The 17,890-nt window shown below is 33.2% G+C and overlaps 1 pseudogene; it reads left to right on the top strand.

Annotated features, from left to right (window-relative positions):
* Positions 1 to 752: 752 nt before the first annotated feature.
* LOC128164930 (uncharacterized) lies at positions 753 to 4,096 on the top strand (annotated as a pseudogene).
* Positions 4,097 to 17,890: the final 13,794 nt, after the last annotated feature.

Here is a 17,890-nt window from a genome sequence, read left to right as displayed (position 1 = left end):
ATGCTACGTGCCTGTATGGTGTAGCGTACCTATAATTTCATACACTTACACCGTTAATTTCCTTCATTTTACTTCAATTTTTTCCATGCTCCCCAAGAAGGGGGAGGGGGGACAACTTCAAGGTAATTATTTTTCCCTATGTAGATTTTAGAAAAATGTTTGCTGCGAGAAAAAGGAATTCAGAAAACGTGCATCGAAAAATGAATTAATAGAGCTGTGTGTACAAAGTCAGTTGATATTCTGGAACCGTGATCGCAATAATTTCCAGCAAAATGCAATAAATGTAGGTAAGTTAAAATAGAGTATGGTGTTCTTGAAGATGTTTCTTTATACTGAGTGTGCCCATACTCAGAATTAAGCAAACGAATCCAACAGATTAGGTACGTGTAATATAAACACTCTATTATTATCATGAATGAAGTGAAAAGGAAAAAAAATATTCACTACTTGATGGAATCGAGCTAGCAACCGCAAATCAAAAATACCTACGTGTTACCATTATGCGCACGCATATACATTTTTAACACTTTCACGTCTTTTCAAAGCAATATTAGAAAAGCCACTACCTGAAATATTTGTCTAATTTTCAGTATTTTCCCTACAACTGTTCAACTTTAGCTAATTATCGAAATCGCCAAATAAAAACCCCCCACCTAAAAACCCAACATGACAATGGTCAATGTTGGTTAATCCAACAAGGAAGTCTATATTTCGTCTCATCAATTCATATTTAAATCCCTCACCTTTCTGATATTCCATAGTCAGACCATCCTGCTGCCTTGCTGCCTGACACTCTGGATCCACTCTCTTTGACATTTGAATATCACCCATACTCATACATCTTTTGTGGAAATAGTAAGTATATTTTCATTTTTATTTTGAGTTTTAAACGTTTTAAACTGTAGCTAGTGGACAATACAGAGCACTGTTATAAAGCAGTGCGCAGTACTGTGTATTACATTACGCTTGAAATTATTTAATTTTTGAAAATTTTCATTGTTAAATCAAATATTAAGCTTTCTCTCCATGCTGTCAGTGCTTTACTTGTTTAAAATGTTTAAAACAAATAATGAGGCAAGAAAAGTGACAATATTTGTAGCTAAATGGCCGAGGATTTTTTTGGAATCGAATATATCTATATTAATCAGCCCAAACTAGGGCATGTTTCTGCGCGCTGGAAATTGCAACTTTTGGTAACACGTAAAGAACTGTACTCGTAGCTCACAGGCGTTACATACCTGTCGCTTTTTTTGAGGTATTAATGCATTTTAAAATTTTTCATAAAAGTAAGAGTTGTAACAAACCAAAATGAAGAGAGAGAGAGAGAGAGAGAGAGATTTTCATTTAAACAATATTTTATTACGCAATACATCACATGCACGGGTGGGATAGCAGGCATTGCCTATATAGAGACAGATTTTGAACTCAAGAGTCACAGTTTTTATCTGTATATCGTTTTTACGAATAATTTAATTCAATCTTCGATAAAATTGGCATCAATATGAAGTGGATATTAAATGTTACACTCAAAATTTACAAAATTTTAAAATCTTTTAAAAGTATGATATGATACGATAACTTTACATGTTGACATATGATAAATATTTCCAGAAGTTAAATTACTTTTGAAATTATGAGATTGCCCAATTTGGGATAAACACGTCTATTACAAAGCTGATCGACGATCGTCTTAAGAGAATATTCAATGTTTTGTTGTTGGATATGGAAGTTATTTCACTATCAGGCTGGATTTTTGACAGTTTAACGGGTGCGGAGGAGCAGGATTGAAAATATAAAAAAAAACCTGTTTCATGAGTGAAATAACTTCCGTATCCAAAAAAAAAACTTTAAATGATTTGTGGTTGGATACGGAATTAAGTTGGGGATACGGAAGATATTTCACTTATGAGACAGGGTTTTCCGAAACATTCAATGATTTTTTTAAGGATACGGAAATTATTTTACTCATTAGGCAGGATTTTTTGATATTTTCACTCCTGCTCCTCCGCACCCGTTAAACTGTCCAAAAAAAAAAATCCAGTCCGTGATAGTGAAATACTTTCCGTATCCAGCAACAAAACATTGAATTTTCTATTTTATTTTCCTCTGTGTTTCTTTTCACCTGCTAGCTGCCTTTTGTTGAAGCCATTCAAAACAATAATGAAATTTACAAAGAATGTTAATTTGTTGACACTGTTCAAAGGTAGAACCATTTTCACAAGACCTTGGACTTTCGGTAGGATGTAACTACATGTATCTATTTCTTGCATTAAAACAAGATGAAAATGACGCTGTTTTCAAGTGAAATATACACATGTTGCATAGCCTTAGCTCAAAAGCTAGACAAATATTATTGATTTCAAAGAACAAGGCTGAATGACCAGCAATAAAAGAGATAGGCCTACGCCACAATGCTGTTTGACACAAATACGTCCAAGCGCTTGTGAAAATGGTTCTAAGATTCGTCTAAATTTTGGGGGTGGAGGACAATTATGTGCTGCCGAGTGTTTTTTGGCATGCACGCATCATCATCCATGTGCTTGTTGCCCTTATATCTTACTGTGACAGAAAACCATTTTCATATATATGTACAGGTACTTTCACAGTTTCACAACTTCCAAAGACTTGAAAATGGATACCAAGGAAGTTGATAAACAGGACAAGAAAATCACCAAGGTCAGGGAATATAAAGCACCATTTGCTGGCCATGTATCTCATATATCAGGCAGATATGGGTGAATCAGGCAGGCTCTGGCTCAGTTATGGAGATGGAAAACTAGTCGAAACAGATCTACAGGGGAAGCGACTACCGAAGAAAGTATCTCTACCGAAGATAAAAACTAGTGGTGGCCTGGGATTCCACACCGTCACAAAGAACGGGGATCTCGTATATACAAAGACTACAAAACTATTATGAAGGTAACACATGATAATAGAGTAACTTTATTCATTGATACCGGAGACTTCCAACCACTCTCCATACACTCATCACGAATCAACGGGGACATTCTGGTGGGGATGATGACGGATAAAAAAGCCATTGTTAGGAGGTACAACAAGACAGGAAAAGAAATACAGAGCTTAGGCAAAAAACAACAACTGTATAACTATCCACACTACATCACAGAAAAACATCAACGGTGATATCTGTACATCGGACTACAACAAACGAGCCGTAGTGGTCGTCGATAAAATCGGACGGTACAGATTCTCCTTCACAGGCCATGATCAGAAGTCAGTGTTTCGTCCCTTTGGTATCTGTACTGATATCCTCGGTCGTATCATTGTCTGTTCTACCAAAGTTGTCGACATCCTCGATGGGGACGGCCAATGGTTATGCGCACTAAAAGAAAAAGAAATCTCTCCTCGTAGTGCACTAAAAGAAAAAGAAAACTCTCCTCGTAGTGCACTAGAAGAAAAAGAAAACTCTCCTCATAGTGCTCTAGAAGAAAAAGAAAACTCTCCTTGTAGTGAACTAGAAGAAAAAGAAAACTCTCCTCGTAGTGCACTAGAAGAAAAAGAAAACTTTCCTTGTAGTGCACTAGAAGAAAACGAAAACTCTCCTTGTAGTGCACTAGAAGAAAAAGAAAACTCTCCTCATACTGCTCTAGAAGAAAAAGAAAACTCTCCTTGTAGTGCACTAGAAGAAAAAGAAAACTCTCCTCGTAGTGCTCTAGAAGAAAAAGAAAACTCTCCTTGTAGTGCACTAGAAGAAAAAGAAAACTCTCCTCGTAGTGCACGAGAAGAAAAAGTAAACTCTCCTTGTATTGCACTAGAAGAAAAAGAATTCTCTCCTCGTAGTGTGTGTGTGGATGATGAGAACAATCTACATGTGGGACAATGTGAGACCAAGAATGTAAAGGTGTACAAGTATCTACAGTAAAGTCTTCTCCATTTCAACCGTGTCAGAAACCAATTTTATTATGAAGATATCGTGACACACAGGTTTTTAGACAGAAATGCAAATGAGATGGTGTTTGATGAAATAACACATTATACAAAGAGTGAATATTTTCATCAAATTATGTATTTGATCAATTTATGGTATTTTTAATCGAAATTTTGTAACTATCATCTAAATCAATCTTAATAAAATTCAAACTTGATCTTAGTTTCTTAGTTCCTATACAGCAAGTTCAAATTAAATCATCAAACCTTAACGAAAAATGTCTGGAAAAACGAAGTTATAGCAGAATGAACTACAGTAATAAGAATTACAGTCTCCTTCAGTAAGAGTTCAACAAAAGTTTGAAGTATTCGCGTTCCTCATGGCAGCACGATAGTCTTGTACCTTCTATTTCTATGGTGGGGTCGTAAAACAAAAACCGGTCATACATCGGTCACCTTAGGTAACTAGTCAAAAGAGCATATTATATAACTTAAGGATTATAGGGCTCCGGACCTATTGCTATCCGTTTTCGTCCGTCGTCGTGCGTTAAGAATTTTAAATATTTAACTTCTTCTTAAAAACTACAAGACTGATTGTTACCATTTTTGGTGTGAGGCATCTCTATGGCAAGAGAAATCTAAGTTGTGAAATTCATGGCTCTAACTCCCCCATGGCACCACATGTGGGGCCAAATATGAAACAAAAGCCAAATTTTCAAAAATCTTCTTCTCTACTCCCACATATGTGAGGAAAAAACTGGTTGCATAGTTATTATGTCAATGAAGCCCTCTACCAAAATTCATGGCCCCTGGGTCAGGGGTTCAGGCTCTAGGGTGGGGCCAATATGGCCATATAGTAAAAATGTATTAAATCTTAGAAAATCTTCTTCTATACTGCCATATATATTTGTTAAAAACTAAATGCCTGGTTATGATGCCCGTGAGGCCCTCTACCAAAATTTTGACATTCATGAACCCTGGGCCAGGGGTTCAGGCTCTATGATGGGGCCAATATGGCCATATAGTAAAAATGTATTAAATCTTAGAAAATCTTCTTCTCTACTCCCATATATTTGTTAAAATCTAAATGCATGATTATGATGTCCATGAGGCCATCTACCAAAATTTTGAAATTCATGACCCCTGGGTCAGGGGTTAAGGCTCTAGGGTGAGGTCAATATGGCCATATAGTAAAAATGTATTAAATCGTAGAAAATCTTCTTCTCTACTGCCATATACATTTAGTAAAAACTAAATGCCTGGTTAGGATGTCCATGAGGCCCTCTACCAAAATTGTGAAATTCAGGCTCTAGGGTGGGGCCAATATGGCCATATAGTGAAAATGTATTAAATCTTAGAAAATCTTCTGTACTCCCATATATATTTGTTGAATAATAAATGCCTGGTTATAATATTCATGAAGCTACCAAAATTGTGAAATTCATGACCCCTTTGTTAGGGGTTCAGGCTTTTGGGTGGGGCCAATGTGGCTATATAGTAAAAATGTTTTAAATCTTTAAAAATCTTCTTCTCTACTCCCACACATATGGGCAAAAAACTTAATACATGGTTATGATGTCCACTAACCCCTCTACCTAAATTTTGAAATTCATGGCCCCTGGGTAAGGGGTTCAGGACATGAGGGGGCAATATGGCAATATAGTGTTAATGCATATAATGTTTAAACATTTTCTTCTCTATTCTCACACATCTGTACAAAAAACTGACTAATAATTATGTTTACCAGGAAGTCCTCTACTGAAATTTTAATTTTCATGTCCCCTGGAGTATGGGTTTTAACTCTAGGGCAGGCCCAAAATGGATGTATAGTTGTTAATGCATATGATGTTAAAAATTATTTACTCCCACACACCTGAAAGGAAAACTGAATTCATGATTTTGTAGACCAGATCTTTAAGTTTTTCGCCAAAATTATAGGTTTCACCGTTCATTTTGAAAGATTTTAGACAGGGAGGTGGTCGTCATTACAAATTTATAATTTTTCTACTCCAGAATGAAACCTAGTTAATTAAATGCATATATGAGACTCCTTGACAAGTTTGTGTATGGGTTATATGCTACTCAGGTGACCGTTAAGGCCAATTGGCCTCTTGTTTTAATTTTTGAGGTTTTTCTGCATGATATCAGATAACGATTTTTTACATAAAAACATAATATTTTCTGAAATCATAAAATTGAATTTGTGATAACTATATGACAATCTATGTTAAAACAATACAGTATTGCTCCTGTCTCAAATCCTCTATGTATATGCATTATGTATATAACATGTTTATGTTGCATATAAATATGATGCCTAAATGAACAGTGGGCAATGGCCTTAAAGTACCAAATAAACATCTTATCTTATCTTATCTTATCTAATTTGTGATATCAGAAAATGATTTGTTGGGTATCAGAAATTCGAAATCTTGATTTAAAAATAACAGCTATTTTCTGATATCAAAAAATCCTTTTTCATAAAATGATTTTTGATATCAAGAATTATATTTTCTGATATTAGAAATTCAGATAAGATGGCGAATAAATTTCACATATTAAATGAATTCTCCTTTGACCCAAAATTAAGTAAATTTCTGAACTCCAGCGCCCGATTTGCTTAAAAAAATAATTGATTTTATTCAAGTTAAGAATTTTATCAGTGTTCTTGATAATTCTGGTGTTATATACGACGATTTTTCGGAAATTTTTGAGACAACGCGAATATTTCCCTTTTTTAGTGAAGAATTTTGGTAATGATTGGCAGAAACATCGAAGAAACCCCAACAAATAATTAATTAAACAAAGTAATATCAAATAAATTTTATATTTTGTTTACAACCGTACATAAACAAGTTGGTGGTCGAGTTACCCAGCGCAGTCGTTAACTCAGAGGTTAAAACAGAAGCAACTAGTACTATGGGCATCGGAAAGGGCAAAAAATACATTTTTACTAAATCAACGATAAACTAAATTCAGCCATCTAAAATAATATTATCAATGACCATAAGTGCTTTAGTGCGTTTATTTGTGCGTCCGCTTGTTTCATGTTGATGTATGTTCGTTTTAAATTTATGTCTGTTGGTTTTACTTTTTTTGTTTGATTTGTATTTAGATATCTTTGGTTGATTTTATGTACATTTATTTTGCAAAGAAGACTGTTGGTTTTGCACTTATGGTCATTGATAATATTATTTTAGATTGTTGAATATAGTTTATCGTTGATTTTGTAAATTGTATTTTTGCCCTTTCCGCTGCCCATACTACTACCTAAGTGTCGGTAGACCAACAATTACGTGTACATTGTAAAAATACGAAGAAATCAAATTATACATGTTCAATTTGATATCTGTTGTGACGGACTTTTGTGCAAGTTTCACTAGTTTTCGAGTTGAAATATGGAGATGTACAAATATACTAACCAAGCACTAGAAATCTGACCACGACTGTTTATTAAATTTTAAAGTTACGGCGGCGCATCGATTAATCATCAAATTGGTGGAAATCTCGGAAGAAGACCTTTTCAGGCCAAGCAATTGCTTAAACAAATGCTACTTAATGTGAAAGGGTCTAGGGCTTCGTTTTACCGTTTTTAAAAACTTATTGTTAAACTAGAACTAATACGAGGGGACTTAATATATACCACTTTTAACACAAAGTCTCATAACAATTGTTCAAAAATATGAACAGAATGACTGAAGAGTCGCTTCACAGAAAGTTGAATAAAAAAAATTTGCTCACTTCTTTTCACAAAAAATAAAAAATGGAGAGAATAAGCAAATGTCTTAAAATGAAAACAAAAGACAAGGAGACGCTTTAAACACTGCTGTTTGACAGAAACGTTCCATTGTAGTGTAGTGCCACAATTCAAAATCTGACGTTTGTTTTCCTCTTTTTTGTACAATCTCTTCTTCCTGCTTTTTCTTCATCTTCATGCTTTGACTTCAATGCCTTTAGTATTTTCTTTCGATTTCCTTATACCTCTCTTTAAATTGTTCTCTTATTTGTCTTCCTTGGTTTTTTTGCAAAATTCAACAAGAGATCTCTCCCATTTAAAGGCAATTCCACTAGTCATTCATAATTTTTTTTATGAAAGGCAAATAAAATCAATGCTTCATTTGTCAGCGTCGTTTCATTTGGTCGAGTTCAGATCAGGAAATTTTACATTCTAACTGCCTTCTCAGGAAGTTTTCTGGGGGAACTACAGAAGATTTATCTGCAATCCTTTCTAAATTTTATTCACAAAAGACTCCTCCTGGTACCTGCTCTTTCATTGCAGCGTTTAGTATCTTGTAACATGATGTGAAAAAAATTGTTTGCTCCCTTTACAGCTTAAAGATCAGTTAGCAGTTATCAATCCAAGAACATTACGCTCGGCTCTGAAACAATAGACTTGCACGACTTGCACGACTTGCACGACTTGCACAATTATAAAGTTGCCTTTTGCAAAAATTTTAGTTAGTTGCACTATGGACAATGCCAAAAAAGTCCAATACATGGTAAATATGACAAAATACAAATTCTGCCGGAAGGAAAATTACGTTAACATTAAATCCATTACTACATGTAGTACTTCTAAGAGAAACGAAGGAGATCCTGTTACTCAAATAACTGAATATGAATTTGGCCTGGTATAGGGGTGGATGAACATCTTTTACACAAATTCTAGAAACAGTTGCTTGCACCAACTCATAGTTCTAATTATGGTATTTACAAAAACAGTATTTTCCAGGTCTGCTTAACAAGGTACATGTAGATACAGAAATGTTAGAATTAACCGTTTTCATGATTGTTTTGTATAAACTGTTACTATAAAAAAAACAACCCAGAAAACATAAAATATGGTTCAAAATTTTTATCTAACATCCATCTTGCCTTACTTGGACACTGCACAAAGTTTACTGTCCTACCAACCACTTACACAAAGCAAAGGGTATCTGCAAAAACAAAAATTGAACTGAACTAGCAAAACGACAAAACTTTTCTTCACTCTCGACGCTTTAGATATTTTTGTTAATTCCTTGTAAATCAGAATATTTGCTATTAAAGTAAATCATTTAAATGTTAATGAATTTTCTAATTTTAAAATTTACAAATTAATAAAAATTGAAAATGAACTGTTAAAAAATATACATGTACATGTTTTAATGTTACTGTAATATCATTTTATATGTTAAATAATAATTTTAAAATTACAGGAAGCATAGTTGGTGATTCTGTAAAACAGGAAGAAAGAAATGATAAATTAATTTAAAAGCAACTGAGGGACAATGTACTATCAATACTGTTGGGTAGGGGATGAAAAGTGAAAACAAAAAAAGAAAAAGATGAAACTCCTCGTTTCTTCTATCAATACTCAGATCCATGCTTCCGATATCCACGCACTACCTTGTTACTTCAAGTTTTTAGCTTTATAGTCATTCATCTACTTGTAAGTATATATTACAATTGCCTCTGTAACATGCCCGTGTTCATCAAGATCATGGTCATGAACAGTATAACAACACGAAATCCGGGGACAGTACTTCTTAATCTACAGTGTAAACACCCCTTCTTTAAATATGTGTTTCATTTTATTCCGACTAGAAATGGAGGATCGAATGAATGCTTTGGCTGTACACCTAAAGTCGTTAGAAGTTGCATTACATATTGCTTTGTTTTTTACAACCTGTATTAACACAGTTTGTAGTTGTGCAACAGGAGCCTTCCTTTTATCAATGGAGGATCGAATGAATGCTTTGGCTGTACGCCTAAAGTCGTTAGAAATTGCATTACATATTGCTTTGTTTTTTACAACCTGCATTAACACAGTTTGTAGTTGTGCAACAGGAGCCTTCCTTTTATCAGATACTTTTGAAATTGACTGAAGCAACTGTTCCATTGTAGTGTTGTTCTGTAACAATCCATAATCTGATGATTCTGACTCGTCCACCGCTGTCAATGATGACACCAGTCCATCAATGTCAACAAAACTGTAACCAGGAGATGTAGCTTGTCAAGAGTGTGTTAGATAATGCCAGGAATTGATGAGTAGATGATAAAACCATTTCCTAAAGAATATTGTGTTTTAGTGTTCAATGAATTTTGTCATAATAAGAGTTTACTGTTGCATTTATCATTTTTTTAAGCATTCTCTAATTCCAGTAACTAAAATTTTGACTGATACTGTTGTTCTGGGCTATTGGTTAAGTTCTTACTTTTAATATGCAGGTCTTATGAAGTTTCATTGATGACAAAGGTATTATCTAAATATCGAAACAAAATTCTTGATAATGTCACTTAGAAAACTTTTTTATTTTTCGCAAAGTGAATCTTGAAAATGTAAGGTTTAATCTGGGACCAGAGTAATGGTTGTGCATGTTTTCAACATGTTTGTAATACATGTATGTACTCATTACAAAGGAATAATGGTGTCAAATACTCAAATAAAAAAAATACAGAAATAGAGGTGCTGGAATGTCATTTCATGTAACAGACTCTCATAAAATGTACATGTATTAAGTTGACTGCACACTAAAATTTCCATTGATGGTATTCTGATATTTTCTTCATGTTCCTGTTGACAGGCTGTGATTAATATTGCTTAATGTGTAGGACGTCGTGTCTCATGTACAAGATATATTTGATTTTAATATTTCATATTTTACCTGCTGTATTTTATTATTTTTTATTTGTTAAGGCTATTTGATTGAAGATACTGTTTTTGATTACAGCTAAATTTAAAACAACACCCCACCTCCCCAACCCAAAGATAATAAAAAATCATATACCCGGTAATGATATTTTTAACATACAATGCACGTGTAGATCTATCTTGCAAGCAGAAAACTTTGAGGTACAAATTATATTAAACCAGTTTTTTATTGAAAAAAAGAAAGAAAAAGGATAAACCAGTTATGGAATTAAAAAGAACTTTTAAATGTCAACTCATGTTTTCCAAACAATCTGTAAAATTGACACAAGACAATTGTGCTGCTTGCTTTTACTACCCCCTCTGTCAATTATTGTTTTTAATTGCTAATATTGTAGGTATAACAGTTTACTCCATTCTGTGAATATTCTGAACATGTGTTTCACTTCAAGTGTTCTTAATAGTGGTCAGTTTAACTAAACTTTATGTGTTGCAGATACTGTCATCGTTTTATTATTTGCTTTTTGTTTAAGTTTACGAAATATTTTTGCTCATGAGAACTTTCTTCTGTAAATGGGATTTTTTTCCTTCAGATTTTTATTTGAGTATTTCTTGTTACATATGAATGATTCTTTCAGTGTGAATGATTAATAAGTATATTTGTAACTTAAGTTTTTATTGTGAGACAATATAGGTTTTTTTAATATGATGGAGAAGAAATCAGGTTTAAAGTTTTATTTTACCATTCCTGTTTAAATTGATACAAGTAAAATTGTTACCAATATAGTATATATGATATGTTAAGTTTTCTAAATAGTTCCTTCAAAATAGCTTGTTGTTTTACTTCTTTTTTAAATTTTGTTGAATAATACTAATACCTGTTTATTAACTTCAGATCCATTTGACATTTTTCTTAGATTTCTGAAAAACATGTACATGCAAATTATATGATTTTTAAAGCCATTTTAAGAAGACCAGGCCTCAGGATCACGAAGAAGTCTTGGACTTAAGTCAAAATCTATACACGGTCTTAATGGCTTGTGATTGAAAACATTTGAAAATGACATGCTATTAAAATGTCTTTACAGAACATTGATAGTTACAAATTTTAAGTGTAATTTATGTTTACATCTCATAATTTTATGAATGATTGCAATTTGGACTTGTCTAAAAATGCTTCATGATACTGAGGCCAGTACATTGAATAGTTTATGTCAACATAAATTTTTAACATCTTTCAGTCTTTGGCTTAAAGTGAATAGTAACATCTGTTTGACTCCATGCTGCACCTTCTTGGTGTATGCTTCTCCATGCTGCACCTGCATAGTGTTTGTTTCTCCATGCTGCAACTGCATAGTGTTTGTTTCTCCATGCTGCACAGTCGAACCTTCCTGATGTATGTTTCCCCATGATTCACCCTCATCACTTTGTTTCTCCATGCTGCACCTTCATAGTGTATGCTTCTCTATGCTGCACCTTCACGCTGTATGTTTATCCATGCTCCACATTCATTGTGTATTCTTCTCCATGCTATTCTTTCTTGATCTATGATTCTCTATGTTGCACCTTCATGATGTAGGTTTTATAACTTCAGCTGTTTCTGATGCATGAACTATAGAGTTACATCACCAAAAGTCAACAGTCTTGTTAAAGTAGCTCTAACCATTAGTAAGAGTGGAATTATTAGTGATGTAGTTATGTTTGTTTCCATTTTTTGTTGTTTATTTATTGACAATCCTATAACCTCAAGGAGATAATCAGAACTGCTGATTGCTTTTTTTGTTTTATTGTAAGAACATGTAATTTACCTTGAAGCCGGTTTTTAGTTTTTTTACTCAAATTACTCAATAGAATTATTGCATTAAAACAGAAATTTCGTTTAGTTTTTGTTGTATCTTTATTGTTTTGCCTAACTCATGAAAATTATATTTTGGTATAAATGATGGATGGAAATTTATACAAAGTTCTGCTGCCTGTAATGCTGACAGTGACCTGAATAGCTTATAAGAAGCAGTGAGGGGATATACGCTTCTGAGGACATACCGGTGATATGGTATTTTAAAAAATATACTGTATTCATGATGCCATAAGATATCTGGGTTTATATTATCTTTTGTTTGACTTGTTCACATTATGGCTTAGTCATGTCAGTATATAGACTAAAAGTTCTGTCAAACGATGCGATATTTCATCTGGTTTTCTTATCTGATTTGCTTTTGACTCAAATCATGCCGTGTAACCACTTAAGTCGAAAGCAAAGTCTGAAGGTTGGTTGAAAATCGAATATTTTCAATTGACTTTCACGTATGAATCGTGACAGACAATACAATAATCGTTTTGAATTGATGGCATGAATTGAGAACCAATTGTTAAATTGTATTAAATGACCACCTGTCCTCAACAATCGACTTAACTGGAAAAGTCTGAAATTCTGATGAAAAATCGCATCATGTGACCGCGCCGATAGAATGCGGGCTAGGGCCCATCTGTTAAGTGGTAAGGTGTAGGTACATGTGTATAGTCTGTCCCAATTTATTGCTTCCTTCACTTAAGAAAAATACACATACATGTGAAAGAATTACATGTTGAAATCGATGAATTGGAAAATATTCAAGATATCTTCATTGACAAATTATCCTTTTTCACTCATTAAAGATTACCGGAACGAAAACAAATTTCTTACGAAGATTTATAATGGGAAATGTTTACATCTTTTCTCCATTAGGAAGTACTCGGGACACCTCGCGCAATTTTTCAACGTTATCATCCGGGCTTATTAATGGCTGATGCAATGCAAAATCTCCGTAGACTGTCTATTTTGGTATGTGTATTGAAACCTGAAGCGGTATAGGGGACGTTACAAGACAGATAATCTGGACATTTTTCATATTAGTGGATGAACGTAGTTTAAGCATAAAGGTATTTTAATATTATCAAAATATCAAGCGAAAAGTGATGGAAGCAAAAACTCGGGACAAAGTATAGTAAAATGTGTCTTAATTTTCAAAACAACTGTAGATTGCCGGCTCTTTTGAAATACTAGAGTATTTACCTGCTGAAAAAAGGTAAACCACCCTAACTTTATTTCGCCTACACCCGTGTTTGATTGGAAAATACCTGTTACTAAAAATAGATACAGTACCTATAGGAATATAGGCACTGATTTTATAATGGTGTTTGTACAAGCACTAAGCATCGTTATTGAAAGTAAGGGGCAAGACTCATCCAAATAATCTTGACAAGAAAATAACGGAATTTTTCTAAAATAATGAAAATCCTAATGGGGGGGGGGGGTTGTTATGGCAGGCACGTAGCATTGGGGGAGGGGGTCTTAAATTTACTTACATAAAATTGAATTAAGATGCAATTCCCCCCCCCCCCCCACTTTTCTGTGAACAGTGAAAAATTGAATTGAAAATAAGGAAATAAACTGTGAATTTGAAGTTAAGAGTATACCTACTCCCCCCCCCCTTCCCCCCCACGGACGGATTAGGATATTTTGGATTTTGGAAAGTAACCCTTTCCCTTTTTTATTTTATTTTTTTTTTTTTTTTTTTTATATTTTTTTTTTTTATGCTTCTCAGGAATTCTTTTTGGAGATGAGTCTGCCCCCACCCCACTTTCAAAAACGATGCTACGTGCCTGTATGGTGTAGCGTACCTATAATTTCATACACTTACACCGTTAATTTCCTTCATTTTACTTCAATTTTTTCCATGCTCCCCAAGAAGGGGGAGGGGGACAACTTCAAGGTAATTATTGTTCCCTATGTAAATTTTAGAAAAATGTTTGCTGCGAGAAAAAGGAATTCAGAAAACGTGCATCGAAAAATGAATTAATAGAGCTGTGTGTACAAAGTCAGTTGATATTCTGGAACCGTGATCGCGATAATTTCCAGCAAAATGCAATAAATGTAGGTAAGTTAAAATAGAGTATGGTGTTCTTGAAGATGTTTCTTTATACTGCGTGTGCCCATACTCAGAATTAAGCAAACGAATCCAACAGATTAGATACGTGTAATATAAACACTCTATTATTATCATGAATGAAGTGAAGGGAAAAAAAATATTCACTACTTGATGGAATCGAGCTAGCAACCGCAAATCAAAAATACCTACGTGTTACCACTATGCGCACGCATATACATTTTAACACTTTCATGTCTTTTCAAAGCAATATTAGAAAAGTCACTACCAGAAATATTTGTCTAATTTTCAGTATTTTCCCTACCACGGTTCAACTTTAGCTAATTATCGAAATCGCCAAATAAAAAAAAAAACCACCTAAAAACCCAACATGACAAATATTTCAGACAATGGTCAATGTTGGTTAATCCAACAAGGAAGTCTATATTTCGTCTCATCAATTCACATATAAGTCCCTCACCTTTTTGATATTCCATAGTCAGACCATCCTGCTGCCTTGCTGCCTGACACTCTGGATCCACTCTCTTTGACAATTGAATATCACCCATACTCATACATCTTTTGTGGAAATAGTAAGTATATTTTCATTTTTATTTTGAGTTTTAAACGTTTTAAACTGTAGCTAGTGGACAATACAGAGCACTGTTATAAAGCAGTATGCAGTACTTTGTATTACATTAAGCTTGAAAATATTCAATTTTTGAAAATTTACGGTGTAAAATCAAATATTAAGCTTTCTCTCCGTGCTGTCAGTGCTTTACTTGGTTCAGACTTTCTCTTAAACGCGCTAACCGACCTCAGAAAATGACAAACTAGTAGGCTAAATGGCCGAGGGTTTTTTGGAATCGAATATAGTGTTAATCTTATCAGCCAAAACTAGCGCATGTTTATGCGCGCTGGAAATTGCAACTTTTTAACACGTAAAGAACTGTACTCGTAGCTCACAGCCGTTACAGACCGAGGTATTAATGCATTTTAAAATTTCTCATAAAAGTAAGAGTTGTAACAAACCAAAATGGAGAGAGGGAGAGAGAGAGATTGATTTTAATTTAAACAATATTTTATTATGCAATATATCACATAAAAGGATGGGATAGCAGGCTTTGCCTATATAGAGAGAGATTTTGAATTTATGGGTCACAGTTATTATCTTAATATCAAAAGAATTGGTTTTTCTCGATTTTTGAAAATTATACATGTTTTATCGTTTTTACGAATAATTTAAATTCAACCTTCGATAAAATTGGCATCATTATGAAGTGGATATTAAATGTTACACTCGAAATTTACAAGATTTAAAAAAAAATTTAAAAGTGTTTTATGATAGGGCAACTTTACTTGTTTACATATAATGTTTCCAGTAGTTAAATTACTTTTGAAATTATGAGATTGCCCAATTTGGGATAAATATCATTACAAAGCTAATCGACGATCGTTGTAGATACATGTTTCATTGGAGGATATTTAATGTTTTGTAGGTGGATACGGAAGTATTTCACTATCAGACTGAATTTTTTACAGTTTCACGGGTGCGGAGGAGCAAAAGTGAAATATTAAAAACACCTGCCTCATGAGTAAAATTACTTCCGATCCAAAAAATAATGTTTTGTTGTTGGATACGGAATTAAGTTGAGGATACGGAAGATATTTCATTTATGAGACAGTATTTTTTTAAACATTCAATGTTTTGTTGAGGATACGGAAGTTATTTCACTCATGAGACAAGATTTTTTTTATATTTTGACTCGCGTGCTCCTCCTCACCCGTGAAACTGTCAAAATATCCAGTCTGATATTGAAATAACTTCCGTATCCAGCAACAAAACATGGGTTTTTTTTGTTTATTTCATTTTCCCGGTTTTTCTTGCTTTCAGTTCTTTCGGGCGCCGTTTTAATATTTTTGTGATATTTTCTGATATCAGAAAATGATATTTTGATACCTAGAATTCGAATTTCTGATATCAGAAAAAGATTTTTTTTAATTTTTTAAATATCGGAAATCGAATTCGTTAAATCAGAAAATACGATCTATTTCCTGATATCAAAAAATCGTTTTCTGATATCAGAAATTCGATTTTTTGATATCAGAATGTTGTTTTTTTTTTATCAGAAATTCAAACTGATATTTGATATCAAGAATTTTATTTTTTGATAGAAATTGAAATAAAATGACAAATACATTTCACATATTTGTGAATACTCATTGGAACCAAAATTGAATTGCTGAACTGCAGAGTCTGATTTGCATTTAAATTTTTGTTGCTTTTTATTTGAAGATTTATTTTATGTAAGAATTTAAAAGTGTTCTTGATAATTTTGGTCTGCGCCGACTGTATGCCTGTATAATGTTTTTATATTATGCGAGGCCGTCATGGTTTTAGGATCGTCTCAATATTCACAGTTAAAGGGGCATGGTCACGATTTTTGTCAAAAATTATTTTTCCGATTTTGATGTTTACAATGCTTTAGTATGGCATTTTTAATAGGCAACTAGAATTTGAGTGTCATTCGTTGAGTTATAAGCATGTTACAAATATTACAATTCTTGCTATGTATACAAAGCTTTTGTTTACATTTTGAATGTAGAAATGTAAACATTCCTGTTTTAGACCTAAAATGAATGTGTTAAACGTTAGGAACTGTTTATCTATGTTTGAAATGAATTACAACATAGACAAAGCAGGTTGAAAACAATTTTTAACTGGTATAATGAACTTATGTAAACAAAAACAGGGCACGAGCCATGTTTACATAAAAAAGAGTTGTGAGCCATATATCTTGCTTATAACTGTATAACTGACTCTCAAATTTCATTTGATCATTAGAAATGAATTCCTAAAGCATTGTAAATAATAAAAACAGAAAAATAGAATTTGACCAAAATCGTGACCATGCCCCTTTAAGCGCAAAGAAAGCAGTGCAAATCATTGTACATGTGGACAAGAGTGCCAAAATGAAACGAGGCATGAAATTAGGCATACTTTATTACTCTTAACAGGCATCTACAGATTTGAAACACAATTCCTTTAGAATCATAAAAGTTTCCTGATATAAAAAAAATCGGTTTTTTTTTTATCAGAAAATACAAATGATTTCTTTGTATTTAAAAACTTATTTTCGGGTATATGGAATTTGATTTTTGGATATCATAAAATGATTTTTTTTATATCAAGAATTTGATTTCTTTTAATATCAAAATATCAATTTTAATTCTTGATATCAACAAATCTATCTTGTGATACGAATTTGCGATATCAATTTTTTTTTTCTGATATCAGATTAGAAATGTTTGAATTATTTTTTTTTATCAAGAAAACATTTTGATATCAATAATTCGAAATATTGTCATCAAATATCTATTTTTGATATCATAAAATTCCTCAAAAATTTCACAACTACGCCTTATAAGATTCGTCTACATTTTGAGGATGGAGGGCAATTATATG

The sequence above is a fragment of the Crassostrea angulata genome, chromosome 10 (genome assembly GCF_025612915.1).
Source record: "Crassostrea angulata isolate pt1a10 chromosome 10, ASM2561291v2, whole genome shotgun sequence".
Lineage (NCBI taxonomy): Eukaryota > Metazoa > Mollusca > Bivalvia > Ostreida > Ostreidae > Magallana > Magallana angulata.
This window is presented reverse-complemented; position numbering and strand designations above follow the sequence as displayed.